The following is a 15,478-nucleotide window of genomic DNA, read 5'->3' as shown; positions in this document are numbered from 1 at the left end:
AGAAAAGTACTGAGCTGTCTGTAGGGAATAAGTGGAGTCACGGTCTGGTCTGGGCCGGTTGAAACCAGATCTGTCCCAGTTCTGGTCAGTTGGAACAGATGGGTTTAGATGAAGTGAGTCTGTTCCAGTCTGCATTAACTGAGCCAGATCTGTTCAGTTTGGGTCATTTGAACCAGACCTGCTCCAGTCACATAATTAGTACAACCAGTTTGTCACTTGGACCAAGTCTGTTCCAGTCTGGGTTGACTGGGTCCTTCATAGTCAGTTTAGCTCTGTCTGTTCCAGACTGATTTAGTTAAACCAGGTCTGATATAGTCTGGGTCTGTTCATTTGTTGTCATCTGAGTCTGTTACGCCAAGTTCAAGCCACACAACTCCAAAAATCTTGTTGTGGTAATGATTTCAAACATTCCAGATTCCAGAAATCATTGGTAGCTTCATTTTTTTTTTTGGTGACTCCCAGAGCAGATGAGGACGTGTCTCTGGCTGCATTGACCTGACAGTTATTGGTGACAGGTATGACCATGGATTTGGCTACAATGGGTGGCTGTAGTCTTAGAACTCAAATATTTTCTTATGAATACAAGATAAAATCATATAGTGTGTCATATATAGAGACATAAATGTTCAGTCTTCAGATCCAGTTGTTCTCATACAGGAGCTTTTATGCATGTTTGATATTTGCAAATGATGACACCATCTGTGTGATCTGTGGGGGCGTCTACCTGGATACCTGGTATTGCTGAACAGTACTAAGTGTACATGAAGACTAGATAATGTGTATTTCTATCTTCATGCTATATGTTGGGTTGTCTGGTCTTTCAGCTTGTCTGCAGCATTGTCCACAGTTTAAGAAATAATCCATCTGTGGCCAAAAAATGGGTAGAAGGTAAAATTAAAGCTGGGCTAAATCTGATTTTCACACATTCAAACATTGCTTTATTGGTATTTAAATAACTATGTTTCAGTGTATAGTTTGGGCTTGATTCACATGAACGAACTCAAGAGTGAGAAAGTGGAAAATTTAACGTGGATGCTGATGGTGTTTGTCTGTAGATTCAGTCTGTAGTTTGTCCAGTTTAGTTGGATGCATTTCTAGCTTTGATTTTGTGCTGTAAAGTATCTTTAAGTGCCCAGAACTAAAACTAGATTCTGTCCCACTGCTGAGCTGTTCTGAGAGTCACTGAAGTGTGGAGGCCTCGACAAACCACTGCAGATAGAAGTTTGTTTGACGCTGAACTCTTCTGTCAGGTTTTCATATCGAAGCGTGAACATCAGAGCAGCTCATGTCTCTGCAGGGACGAGTGAGATTCGCTCTCTCTGGAGTTAACGCTCTCTCTCCTTCTCTCTTGCTCCAGAAAAGGAGCCGCTGTGAATTGTTCAATGATCTGACTTCACTGCCTCGACTTCCCCCTCCTCTTGTCTTTCTCTTGCTCGCTCGCCTTCTCTCAGTTGGTCATTAGGTCTCTTCTGGCTCAGAAAATGCGTGTGACTTACGACAGGAGAGTAACTTTTCTTTGTTGCACTGCTGAAATCACTGCCTTCCTAATGGTTTCATACACAGTTTAAGACTTCAGGTTAAACATCAAACATCAGTGCTGACTGACCCTGAAAGATACTAAAAACACACTAACCTACAAAGAAGCTATGATGCAACAGAACACATATTTTCTGCATATAAAACACACCTAAGCAAAAGGCGACCTGAATGCTGGTCATATTAGTTTAACTTAAAACTCTGATGGTGCTTGATGTGTTTTTATAATAGGGCTTCCAGGGAGGTGTTGCAGGAGCACTGCGAGCAGTGTAAAAGTCCTGTATTCATAGTGTTGCTAATGTAAAAATACCTACGACAACTTGGAAAATGTATATAAAGTATGTAAAGTGAAAGCTGTAGTTGTGCAAAACTGTCTCCTGTGAGTCTTTAATATTTTCGTTAGATTACCATTAGAAGAATTTTGCTGCTGTGACTGGTTCAAGTAAAGCTTTTTAAACCATATTATATAAAATTCCAACTAATGATCATTTTCATTGTGGATTATTATTTTCTAAAATGATAGCTTAATAGTTTGATTCATAAAAATTCATAAATTGGTGATAAATTTTATCAAGGTCACCAAGAGCTCTAAGTGACCCTCCAAACCTAGAAATCCTTATTTAATGATTATACATTATTAAGCTAATAGATAAAAAAGCAGGAAGTCCTCAGTTGATGAATAATTAAATTAATTAGCTGTTTCAGTTACACTTGTGTGTACTGTTGGATAATTTAGTTTACAGCAAATCATAATATTTGATCAGCTTCTTATATGTGCCGTATGTTCGAGTCTTAGTATGTTAAGTAGCTGCAGCTGTCATAGTTTTTCCGTTCAAAGTCAATGTCAGATTTATTTATATAGCACTTTTATAGGCCTATGGCCAACCAAAGTGCTTTACAGTAAAATAAATCATAACAATACAAGAACAATAAAAGCAATACAATAAAGCAGTAAGATAAAACAGATAAAAGGTCCATTAAAGGTGACTCTGCTCAGCCAAAGGCCAGGGTAAACAGGCGGGTCTTAAGACGAGTTTTAAAAATGTAGAGGCTATTTGCAGACCACACAGAGAGGGGAAATGTGTTCCACAGTGTGGGAGCCACAACTGCAAAGGCTCGACCTCCTCTGGTTTTCATGAAAGATCGAGGCACGTTCAGGACCATCTGCTCAGCTGACCTGAGGGCTCTGGAGGGTTGATGCACCTTAACAAGGTCAGACAAATATTGTGGGGCCTGTCCAGTAAGAGACTTAAAAGCAAATGAAAGAATTTTAAAATCAATCCTGAACCTAACCGGAAGCCAGTGAAGTGAGGAAAGCACCGGCATTATGTGCTCACGCTTCTTTGTCCTGGTTAGGAGACGAGCTGCTGCATTCTGAACAAGATGCAGACGGTTGAGTTCTGACTGGTCAATGCCGACGTACAGGGAGCTACAGGCACGATGTAATAAAAGCATGGATAACTTTTTCTAGATCAGCACTTCTTAGATAGGGTTTGACTTTGGCTAGAAGCCGAAGCTGAAAGAAGTTAGCCTTGACCACTTAGCTGATCTGCTTGTCTAATTTAAACGCCCCATCAATAATAATGCCAAGACTCCTAGCCTGCCATCCTTTATAAGGTGTTAGTGGTCCAAGGGAGCTGGCAAGGACCTGGACCAGGTCAGGGCGACCGAACAGGACAATCTCAGTTTTGTTGTCATTTAGTCTTAAGAAATTTAAGTCCATCCATGTTTTTACATCCCTCATGCAATTAAACACAGCATGAAAATATCCCTTAGAAGGGACTTCTAATGCCAAGTACACCTGCACATCGTCAGTGAAGCAGTGAAAAGGAATATCATGCTTCCTAAATATCAACCCCAGGGGTAGCATATAAGGGGAGAACAGTAGAGGGCCCAAAACTGACCCCTGGGAAACTCCAGGGTTCAGAGGGGCCACTGAGGAGGAAAGCTGCCCCAATTGCACATAGAAGGATCTATCTGTGATGTAAGATTTGAACCAGTCCAAAGCGGTGCCTTTAATGCCTACACAGTGCTCGAGGCGTGACAGGAGAATAGTGTGATCCATTGTGTCAAACGCCGCTGTTAGGTCTAGAAGAACTAAATCGGCACAATTACCAGAACCAAGGTTTCCCTTCCATACCATCTGATCACCGCAGCCTCTAGTGGAGACTAGAGGAATTGGCTGCTGATTGGCTGTCACTGAGTATCACAGAGGGTCAGTGTTGAAGGTCACTGGAGCAGGAAGTGAACGTCCCGCTGCAGTAAAAGCCCGGAGGCCCTGCTGGGTCAGCAGAAAGGTGACGCAGTCAGCAGGAGCTTTATGAGCTGGACCTCGTCTGTGGACATGAAGTGCTGAGTGTCAGATCTGGAGTCAGTGGGGCTGGTTATTATTCTGATTATTACCAGAGCACATATTTCATGATGATGAAATGCTGGCAGGTTTCACTGCAAGAAAATAAAACAGCAGGATATCAACAATGTGATTGCTTGTTTCACCGAATCATTTCTTTAGTTAAAACGTATTGGGTGTCATGTTTGAGGCTGGTGTTTGGATTTTTACCCAAACCCTAACCCTAACACTGAGACACACTGAAGACTAAGGCCCTGATTTGGATTTCAGTGAATTTTCATTTCTTATTTTATGAAAACACTTTTTTTAGCATGTGTTTTGCTCAATTGAAAGGAAGGTTCTATATTTCCTTCCAACAGCACGTTTTGGATTTGTTTTCGTTTCTTTTTTTAAAATATAAATTTGGCATCTATAATTTCTAAATAACTTCTCATACAAACATCACAGGACCACCATTAGAAAATTTTGTCAGATTAAAAATGTAAACATAAATTATTACATTTTTCAATCTACATAAAAATGTGGGAAAATGAATCTATTTCTTTTGGGGAAAAATATTGTTTGACTTAGCATTTTGTTGTCATATATTCAAGGTGAAAGCCTTATTTCTTGTTGTAAATTAAAGTAAATTCTCTTTTATGTCCACATGATGCTCTTATATGTAGTAAAAACAGAGAGGAAAGAAGATTAGCAGATACTTTTATTAACTACAAAGCAACAACATCTCTTATAAACTTCTAATTTTGCATATTTGTAGCTTATAAGCTGTTAATAATTCTTAGAGCTGCATTTGTATGATACAGATTTTCGTAATTAGCAACTTGTTTCTCATGGAACCAACAAATGCTGGCATCCACACAGTAGGGGGCGCTGCTGCACAGAGTTGTCCTGATTTGGTTCATACAGCTCTTTAAGTAAAGTTTGTTGGACCTGGTTTCTGTCTCTTCTAAGATTTTTTTTTTTTTTAAATCAATGTTTGCTGACTTCAGTTTTTCAATTTTTCTGCTTGCACTACCAGTAAATGACTATTCACATCATCGAACAGCCAGTTTCCATCACATTAATATTCTCCTCTTCCCTGGTGAATTACCAAACTATCAGCTGAATGACGTGCAGAAAACAGAACATCTATTCTCAGTGCAAAGCCACAGTTTTGTCCCACATAGCAAAGACTAGCTCAGCTCACTGCACCTCCTTTACATCCCTCCTTCACTCCTGCTGCTGAGCTCAGTCATTAAAGATTCCAACTTGATGGTTTAAAACTTGAGCTGCATACAGTATCTGTTAAAATCCAACAGAAGTGAAGAGTCTGAAACCCTGAAGAGCAGCGCCCGGCTGAAGATAAATGAGTTTGTGTGTTGGAGGGCGGATGAAGCTTCACCTCCTCAGAGAGAAGCCCCAGATCTGTATGAGACAACAAATCGTGTCCAGACTGAGCTGCTCTCTAATGCAGGCCGGCAGCAGACTGAGATTGATGACTGTCAGCTTAGTGCAGGAACTTCAGACCAGTAACATCCTTCAGCCCGCACTGCTGCTGCTGCTGCTGCTGCCTCCACATGTGGACGACTTAGATATCAGGTTTCCGCTGGAATGCCTTGTTTCACACAGAAAAGATGCAACATGTGACCTTTAAAACCTCGTGCAGCTCAGGAGTGTTGACTGCTTTTTAAGGCTGCGACCCACCTTCTAGATTTCAAAGACTGATGTTTCAACTAGTTTTGTTTTTGGGCCACACTGTGAAGACTCTTAGAAACTACATTCATATGCAACTATAAGGTCACATGGAGAACACAGAGAGAGATGTACTGAGGAAGAGACTCACTACTGAAAGAAAGCTGAATGGAAATCTGCTAAGACAAGATATAAGTATGATACTTTACTGTGGCTAAATAAATAAGCTAGAATAAAGCTACAACAGAAAAGTTTTTTAAAAAAGTAAATTAAAAAAAGAGGTAATAATTAATATCACACATGATAATGAAATATTGCTTCTGAAAAATGAGATATTGCACAAAACAGAATTAAATTTAAACTTTTTAGACTTTTTTATTTATAAAAATTACAACAACAACAACAAAAAAATAGAATCAACGCGTACAAGATAATTTCCACAGATGTTACCAATACTGGAAAAAAACAGCCGTCTGTATACTTTACATATTTCCTTAATTACATTTTTACAACATAAACAAACTCTGCATTTTTCTCTCTACTCTCCAAATCAACCGTAGAAAGATGTTTCACCATGCTGAATGTATCTTCCAACAACTTGCTCCTCTGTTTACAGTTTTTTTTTTTAGCCATGCTGCATTTATTTTATTGATCCAGTACCTGTTTTACTTTTAAGGCTCTGATCCACCAGTTCAGATTTCAAAGGCTGATGCTTCATCTTGTTTTGTTTTTGGGGATTCCCTGTAAAGACTCCTAGAAACTACATTCATATACAACTATGCAGGTCCATGGAGAACACAGACAGAGCTTTTTAAAGAGAGACACTTACCACTGAAAGAAACCTGAATGGAAATCTGTGTGAAAATTCTGAGTCACCAAAGATGGTGGTTCTATGACACATGTTCTGCTCTTCCCCCAAAGCAGCCAGTTGTGTGCTTAGTAACAGCCAAACTTGGAGCAATTCAGCCAAATGTGTTGCACTGACTCAAACATGGCATCATTAAAGCTATGTGTAACCCACTCCAAGTAGCCTAAATCAGGATGAAGTTGTTTTCAGAAATCAGATGTAGTAGCCACTTTCCGCCAGTAGGTGGCAGGTGGTAGCGCCGCAGCTAGAGAAAGGGTCAACGACAGCCGTAGGAGAAGGAGAGGATGAAGTGGAGCGAAACTGACCACGCAGAGTTTATTAGCAAGAGAAACAAGTGAACTTAAGGGCTCTTCTGAATGAACTGTATATTAGAAAGAGTTACAGGGAGTAACTGGTCTAAGTTTTGTCAAGGATTGTCAAGGATTTAAAGGTTTTGTTTTCCTATTCTCCGGCGAGTGTTGTTGATAACTTTACATGCCGTGCTAGCTAATGTAGCTTAGCTGGTGTAGCTGCTGTCTTACAAAGAGGAAAATGTAATTGGCACGGATAAATGTTAATTGCTTGCTATTTTCTGTTGTTGATGAATATAGTTTTGAAAGTTAGTGAGAGAACTTATTAAAAACCAATCGGAGGATGACTTGTGTTTTGCAAACTAAAGTACGAATCGATGGGATGAAGAAAATTGCTAGTCATGTTGCTCTGCATTGATCTACATGTTTACAGCAAGTTAAGTTGAATGTATTGCAACTTTGAACCTACCGTAAATGTATTATTTTAGAACATTGAACAGTATAAATTCCAAATCTGGTGATGTATGACATAATTAGAGGATGATTAATGTTGCCCTGCTTATGCAGGTTGGTTTTTTATTTACCCTGACAAACTGAGAGGGAGAAAGGGAGAAAGAAGCAGAGTTTATTGTGAAAACCGCCGATGGACATACAGACGGACAGAGGACGTGCCATAGACGGACAAAGAGTACGTCGCAGGTGTACAAAGGATCGCCTTGCCGATTAGGAGGACGACTTCACTCCATTGTTCTTCAGTTCATCGTACAGATAAGCACTGAATAATCATCACACCACAGCCAAAGGAAAAAAAGCCACTACCCAGGTAGATAGACTTTGGTTTCAATGTATTTACTTTGTTAGTTTGTCAGAGCTCTGATTTTATTTAGTTTTTTTGTTTAATTTTTTCAGATTGAGAGGTCAGGGAAAATCCGAGTTTCCCAACTTAAAGGACAATATCAGGGAAAAGTTGAGTTTCCCAACTTAAAGGACAATATCAGGGAAAGGACAACTGAACTCTGAATCCTAACGAACTGAATCCCACTGGACTAAGGAAGGTTTTGTATTTGCTTGAAGGGTTGGTTATCACAAAATTGCACAAAAGGTATGAAACTGTATAATGTTAAATGTTACTGTTGAATAAAGGCCGGCTATATGTTCTAAAAAAAAAATTAGGCAAGTGTTTAAATATTTTCCTCTACTCCTCCTTGAAAAGTACCTAGGTTAAGAGATTGTTGAGCGTCCTACAGTGTACAAGGGAAGTGTCACATACAAATGCATGTGTGGCAGAAGTATAAACTGTGGGAAGAAAAGGTTTTTTGAACCTTATTTTGGTGTAAGGCATTTTTGAATCAGACATGATGGATGACTATACCTGCACCATTGAAATTGCAGTTAGGGCTCTCTCTCCATTCATTTAGATAAAATGAATCTTAACCTGTTAGCATAACAAAACAGCCCAAGGGCATTATCAAGATGGCTGTCAACTGGTGCGACTTGCCTGTAAGGACACTGGCGGCGACATCCACACTTCTGATAAGCAATTTTACACCAAAGTGATCACATATTATTAAACAATAACGCAACGCTTACTAGGCAAAATGTATTTTTGGCTACTGCAGCGCCTCCTGGAGGTCAAATGCTGCAAAATTGTCGGTCCTGACTCCATTGTCCAAACCTACATTTCAAACCTGATACTTCGTCTTATTCTTTTCAGTCTGCACTGCAGCTACATACTACAAATTAAGCTGCCATGTGCGTTCTCAGTGGCTTGGGCTCGTTTATTCTTGCTTCAGACAGTTTGATGTATGTGATGTATCTTCCACTGCGGGGGATTGTTTGTCAGAATGACCGGAGAAACACGCTGGTTTACATACTGCAAAATACAACCAGATCTAGTAGGACATCCTGGTTTTCTGTCATACTGCATCTTGCATACAAGGTATTGGGACATACTAAATCATTTTATGGCATTCTAAATAGTATGGTTGTATTTGTTTTGAAACACACCACAAGTTTGGTTTTGATAGATAAAGTGTTGCTGTGATATGACTTCACGTCTTGTTTGACAGTTGTGCTACTAATTCTGATTCATTTTGGAAAATCCATATGATAACTTTTGCTTGGTCTGAAGATCATCCATTCCAGTTCTGGTGAAGATTAGTGAAAAGAATGTGGGTTGTGGAACAGTTTTAAGCTTTTGCATAAAATCCATTGTGGTTGAAGTTGCTGTTTTGGAATCAGCCCGATCCAAGAAATCCATTTGTACCTCATTTGTTAAAATCAGGCTTATAGTTCAAAAGCTGCATGAGTTAACCCACCTCCAACTTCAGCCCGTTGGTGGTGCTGGAATGGTTGAGGTGCAGATGCCAAAACAGAGTGGGTTCTTCTTTTGTCGATGCTCTACCTCGCCACTGAGTTTCATGGAAATCAGGCAGGTAGTTTCTGCATAATCGTGTTCACAGACATACAGCAACTAAAACACAATCATGCTGGTGGAGGCAGATAAGAGTCCATAAAGCTCAAAAACATGTCTGAACACCGAATTCTATCACATTGTCTCTTCAAGAGGAATAAACTGCATGTTTAACCATCTTCAGTGTGCAACAGTTAGTCAGCATCAAGAGTACTTGTGCTGCTGCCAGTAGGTATTTGAAAACACTGTAGAGTAATTTTACTGATCCACAAAGAAAAGCAGGAACAGAGTCAGCTGCGTTTTGTGATTCAAAATGCATGAAAGCTAGTTGGCAGAGACGTTGTGACACTAAAGCAGCTTAAAGTATTGGATAAAAAGCTGAAGCAAAAGTAAAAAGCTTCACCACACTGCTTTGACATGATTAAAACTGTCACATTCACTGTATCTGTTTACATATTTAGTTTTGGTTTGGTGTTCTCACTAAACCAGGGGTGTTCAACTAAAATTCAAAGAGGTCCAGTCAGAGAAAATGTATTAAAGCAAAGGTCCGGAACATCATAAAGTCTAACTTCAATTAGTTCGATATATGTTGATTAAACCTAGAAGTTTTATTAGCGTCTGCATGTAATCAATAACTGACCGTCAAATCAAATAAATTCAGTACGGTTCAAAAACATTTTGACAACATTTATTAACAAATAACCTTTGATATAACCGTACATCTTAAAATTAAGTGCAGAACTTGAAAAAAATAATGGCTAAACAACCCGAACCAGCTTATATGCATATTTAACAATACCTAAATCTCAAAAAATGTAAACAATTGAACACTTTTACATTTTTTTTCTTGTCTTTTTACTCCCCTTATATCCCATGCTGCTTAATGGGAGAACTGAGCTGCAGTTTGCCCTGCGAGTATTTTTTGAATTGTGTATTTTGAATCATGGCCTGAATGGTGTCAGGGTTGTTCTCAAACACATTTGGAGCTCATTGGTCAGTCTGGAACCATATTCAGTTTTGATTATGTTCATAGCTGAGAAAGGTGCCTCCAGCTGTATGTAGAGCCAAACATGGTCAGCATGTGTAGGGCTATTTCCCTCTCGGTGTCGCTTTATTCATTTCCTTTTTTGTCTGTCCCTCACCTCTCAACTGTTTTCTGAACGCAGAGCTGTGATGTTTAGCAGCTGCAATGCAGAGACTTCATTGGCTGAGTAGCGTCACGTGGGATGGCTGAACTCGTACGTAATTGGTCTGTGTGTTTCCTGAGCTGATAACTAATGCCGTAAACACTGGGAAAGCTGTGCCGGTAAAACAGAAGCGACCGGTAAAATTTAAAATCCCGTTACAGTTTACTGATTACAGGTCCGGTCCGTATAAGACGCCGTCTGGGTCCGGATCCGGACCGCGGTCCGCCAGTTAGTGACCCCTGCACTAAAGCATGGTGGAAGTTGTTCCGACGGTGATTGGACGTTTCCAGCTTTGTTCAGGAAAGATGCAGGTCTTAGTTAAATATTAAAAAGTCCCTACTGACTGATTTAGCACATCTAACAGCGACATCCACTCTCTGTATCACTTTATTCTGTTGTCCCTTTTCATTTCTCTGATGAACTCAGTTGTGTGTCGCCGTCTCTGATTAATCTGCCTGCTAGTTTTAATTAACAACTGGAGAACTGGAAGGTCATTCTGTGCGCTGATTCAAAGCTCTTTCTTATTAAAGAGGAAAACACTTCATCACTGCAGCTCAAATAGCTTTTTGTTTAACGTTTTCTTCATTGACAGACAAATCTGAAATTAATTACATCTGTCACTATACTTCTGCTTCAAAACAGTAACATATTCAGTCTCCTCTGGCTGCAGAGGATTTTACTACAATTTTGAAATACTCCAACATTTCAACTCCTGCAAAAAACACTCAACAGACTGCTGTGCAAAACCTGAAAGAGGGTTTCATTTTCATTTTGAATACAGACCTGGCCAAGAGGCAGCATCAACAGCACAATGACAATCTTGATCACCACTTCACACAGGGCTAGTGTTACCCAGAGACCTCCAGTAATTTGTAATAATTGTAGAGGTCATCTATGATTTCAATCTTGTGTGAATCTGCTATGTCCATAATATGTAAATGAAATATTCCTCTGCAAATTATCAACCATATTTCAATGAACACAGAGGTCCTCCTTATTTGTAACATTTTCTCCACAGCTGTCTTCTGCTTCTTTTCTGCTCAAGAATTCTGGAGGCTGCATTGTCTATTGGAAATGAGAGTTTGGAGCATTTTGGGCGTAATTTAAGTAGGTTGGTGTAGCTAGACCTATCCACAGAAAGCTGTAATCCACCAGAAGAGCAAAATCTCTAAGGAAGATTAGATAGATGATATACATGGCAACATGCAGTGAAAAACATACAGTTGTCTTTCAGAAAGCTAAACAGTTATTATGTCACAGCCTATTATTGTTCTACCTGCGGCAAATTCAAGTAAAAATAATAATTCTAAATAATTATAATAATAATTTCTAACTCACGTGGGTCTCCAGGTAATACTAGTTCTGCTTAAATATGCACTGTAGATTGTATATAAAAGATGAATGTAGAATCTGTGTACTATAAACCTGCATTCTGTCTAACAGCCAGCAGGGGGCGACTCCTCTGGTTACAATAGAAGTCTGACTGTGGAGAAGTCTATGAGGAAATTATTCAACTTCTCACTTAACTTGTTAACCCAGTAAACGTTTTCCTAGTGAGTTTATGTTCTCAATTACTAGCTACTCGTCTCCTTCATAACAGCATGATGTTCATTTAGTAAATTAAGGTCCAATTTAGAGGAAAGTAGACAGTGTTTCCTCCAGGAGTTTTTCCTGCAGCGGCGGCAACCATTTTTAAATAGCAAACATATTTTGAAGGAAATATAATTGTGACTGAATTGTTTTCTTGCCACATAATGAGGAAATACAATCATACTGAATAAATCAGTAAAATGTTCTTCTACAACATATTTTTTCAACCAAAATATCTGATCCTTCAGACCTGCACGACTGCTGTGTAATGAATCTGTGTCCTGGTTCTGTTCAGACTCTGGGTCAAGGATTTTGGAAGTTCAGATATCTGGTGATCAGTGTAAATCCAGAAAAACAACGGTGACTTCAGATACAAAACGTTGCACTAAAATCTCCATCTTTCCTGAACCACAGAGCTCTGAAAGTCTGGATGTAAACCCAGTTTCTGGTGTCACAGTCCTGCATTTTATGTTTCGTCCATCCACCCCGAGCTCCTCTCGAAGACGGATAAACATAGAGCTTCGTCCATTAAAAACAAACAAGCAAACAAATAAAACAAGTTGTCCCTGAACATAAACCGAATCTGCAGCTGAACCTTCTGCTGAATAGAATTTTTAGACAACAGAGTTCACACAGTCTCTCCACAGGTTAGTGAGCTACTTAAAGGATATTCATCGGTGATGTAATCAGATTGTTAATGGAAGGACATTATGGGAGCCAGATATCGGTCCGACCCTCGTCCACTGATCCGTCCTTGCTGTTCGCTCCACTGCAGCCGTCTCCTCGGTGAGCTCCTCACTCCTTCGCTGTCCCGAGGCCTCCACCGTCCTCACCCCGCTCTGCCACCACAGATCACCTTCAACATGGCCGCCGAGCAGCTCAGCAGAGGATGAGAAGGATGAGTCCTGAGCTCCAAGTCAGACCTCGCTACGCTAACGAGCGAAGAGGAGTCCGGTTTGAAGCTGGGACACGGTGAGCATCTCTGAGCCTGGAGGCTTTAAGCAGAGCTCCATATGGACGAGTTAGAGAGCAGAGAGACACAGAGACGAGTGTAATTATGGATGTAATTATCTAAACTTCAACATTCAACCTTTAATTAAATCAAAAGTAGGCGGAAATGGCTCCTCAGCTCTTTCGCAGGAACAATTTTTCAAACTTTTAGAGACAAGAAGTAATATTTCAGATGCACAAAAGGACTGTTTCTCATATTACAATAAACCAGCAGTCAGATGAAACCATTTTCAATCAGCATGAGGCCTCATTTATTGGTGATGTCAAAGATAAGAAGCGTCTGATATCACTGCAGCTGAGTTTCTTCTGACATTTCAGTTCTCCATCACTTTGGTGAGATGTGTTACCATATACTTACATCTACACCTGCATGCATCACCTCTTGGTGACCTTATAAGCCTTTCAGTGTCTGCATGAGTTTGATGAACAGATTCTGGAGCTTTCACAGTTCAGCTTGATGCTCAGACTCTGCGATCTTTCACTCCTTTAATCTCAACCTGCATGTGTGGACAAAGGACGACAGAATAACGTCTGCAAGATGTGTCATCAAACATCAAAACATATAGACGTTTACATTTAAAAGTGTGGTTATTTTTGGACTCTTCATCTGTCCAGGTTCCTTAAATGAACATTTGAAGGTTGAGACTTTGAACTCATTCATCGTTACCCGTCCTCTAGATTTGATGAGGACTTCTGAAGGTCTCATCCCAGTGATGATGGACCATGTGAGTGTGGAGGACACAGTAAACACATTAAGTCTCTAAGGAATAACCACTGTGAGTGTTTTTTTGTTTGTGAATTTTCCCCTGGGGAACAGGATAGATTCATCTCAGCCTCCTTGACCGAACACCTTCACTTCCTCTTCTCTGTTCTGTTGTTTTGCTCTTCCCTCCAGTCAGACTGTTCCTCTGTCAGCAGTTTGAAGTCCAGATAATTCATTATTAGTTTTATCCTCTGTGAGAAAAAAATCACAGATCTTCTCAAACAAACTGAGGTCATTTGAATGATTAAAATAATGAGACTAATAAGAACAGACTCTTCATATCTGACTTGTACCATCTTTGGACCTCAGGTCTGTTGTCGAAGCACAAATCTGGAGTTTTTCTTCCGTTTTATCTTCTATTGATTTCCTCCAAGTCTGTTGTTAGCAGCAGGGCTGGTGTTGGTTCCAGGGGCCTCGGGGACAGATTTACTACTGCGAGGAGCCTCAGAGGATGCTGACACTGCACAGATAACACGCTCAGTGTGTTTAACCTGCAGCCACTCGGCTTCACTTCAGACGCAGCTTCAGTTTTACTGTGTTTAAATGTCCAGTTAAAACACAAACAGCTGCACCACTGGTCTGTTAGAGACACATGTTTCAACATCAACACAGTTCAGCTTCTTTTAATGTTCTTCACACAACAAAGTCAAAGCATTTATAACATTAAGTTTCATAAAGTTAAGACAGTGTTAGCTGGGGTCATTTTTCTCAGTGTAAACACCAACATCTTCATTCTTTCTTCAGGCATCTACTAAATGATCCATCAGTAATAATTTTATGTAACTGAGGAACCATTTCAGTCTTCAGTCAGTTCAGGTTCACTGGTAGCAGCTTCTGAAATGTGATTGTTTTCTCTGAGTAAACTCAACATTTTTGACTTTCTCAGGCAAAGTAGATATTTCCTGATGTATCCAGAATATTATTTGGCTCTGAATAACATTTTTAAAACATTTTTTCATATCTTTTTATTGGGATTTTATAATATATATACATACATTCAATCGGCAGAGTGCAAACTGCATGGATATGAATGTAACAGTGAAAACAGAGCAACTAATAAAGTAAACTAATACAATAACAAATAAGGACATAACAGATTGACTAATAAAACCTCTTGCCCCACCCCATCAACCCCCATGAGGACCCGGCTAGCAATCCAAAAACTATACTGTGCATTCTAGAAGGCAGCCTGTTGGACTGCGCCTGTATTCACAAGATACAGCAAAAGGGGTTGCCATATTATTATTATTATCGTCTGGAGTCTATCTCCATAAGACCATGACAGTCTTAAGTTGAATAAAGTGCTGTACATGTTACAAAACAGTCAATAGCAAAAATATATGCAAAAGAGCAAGACAAGAAACAGGATAACAACTTGGAAGATCAAATTCAGAATTAAGATCAATATCTATTTTCTATACGATACTTTAACCAACAAAACGTAATTGAAAGCATGCACATCTTGACATTTTTCTTGTGTCAACAGAAAAAGAACATTTCATCAAAAGAGGAAGACTTTCACAATTTTAGAGCTGCTACTGTATATGCTAAACTAACTAAACTACTGGCAGAAATATGTGCCACTAGAAGCTACATTTGAATGAGTTTTGACTCATTTAAATGTAGCTCATCACTTGACTTGAAACTGAATTCAGTTTCAACTTCATAAATTTAAATCCACATATAATGCTACAATTGTACGTGATCCTCACTGAAAATCTAACTCTCAAAACCACATTTTTCCCACTGAAATGTGACAATGACTGCACACAGAAGTTAATATGTCAAGAGGCCTTTAG

At 39.5% G+C, this 15,478-nt stretch overlaps 1 protein-coding gene across 2 annotated transcripts in view; it reads left to right on the top strand.

The window, feature by feature from the left end:
- kif26aa (kinesin family member 26Aa) overlaps positions 1-15,478 on the top strand; it is a 115,484-nt gene that overhangs the window by 1,381 nt on the left and 98,625 nt on the right. The gene's annotated exons all lie outside the window — the stretch shown is intronic.

This window comes from Amphiprion ocellaris, chromosome 12, assembly GCF_022539595.1.
Source record: "Amphiprion ocellaris isolate individual 3 ecotype Okinawa chromosome 12, ASM2253959v1, whole genome shotgun sequence".
In the NCBI taxonomy this organism is placed as follows: Eukaryota; Metazoa; Chordata; class Actinopteri; family Pomacentridae; genus Amphiprion; species Amphiprion ocellaris.
Note: the sequence above shows the minus strand (reverse complement) of the source record. Positions and strands in the feature narration are given on the sequence as shown.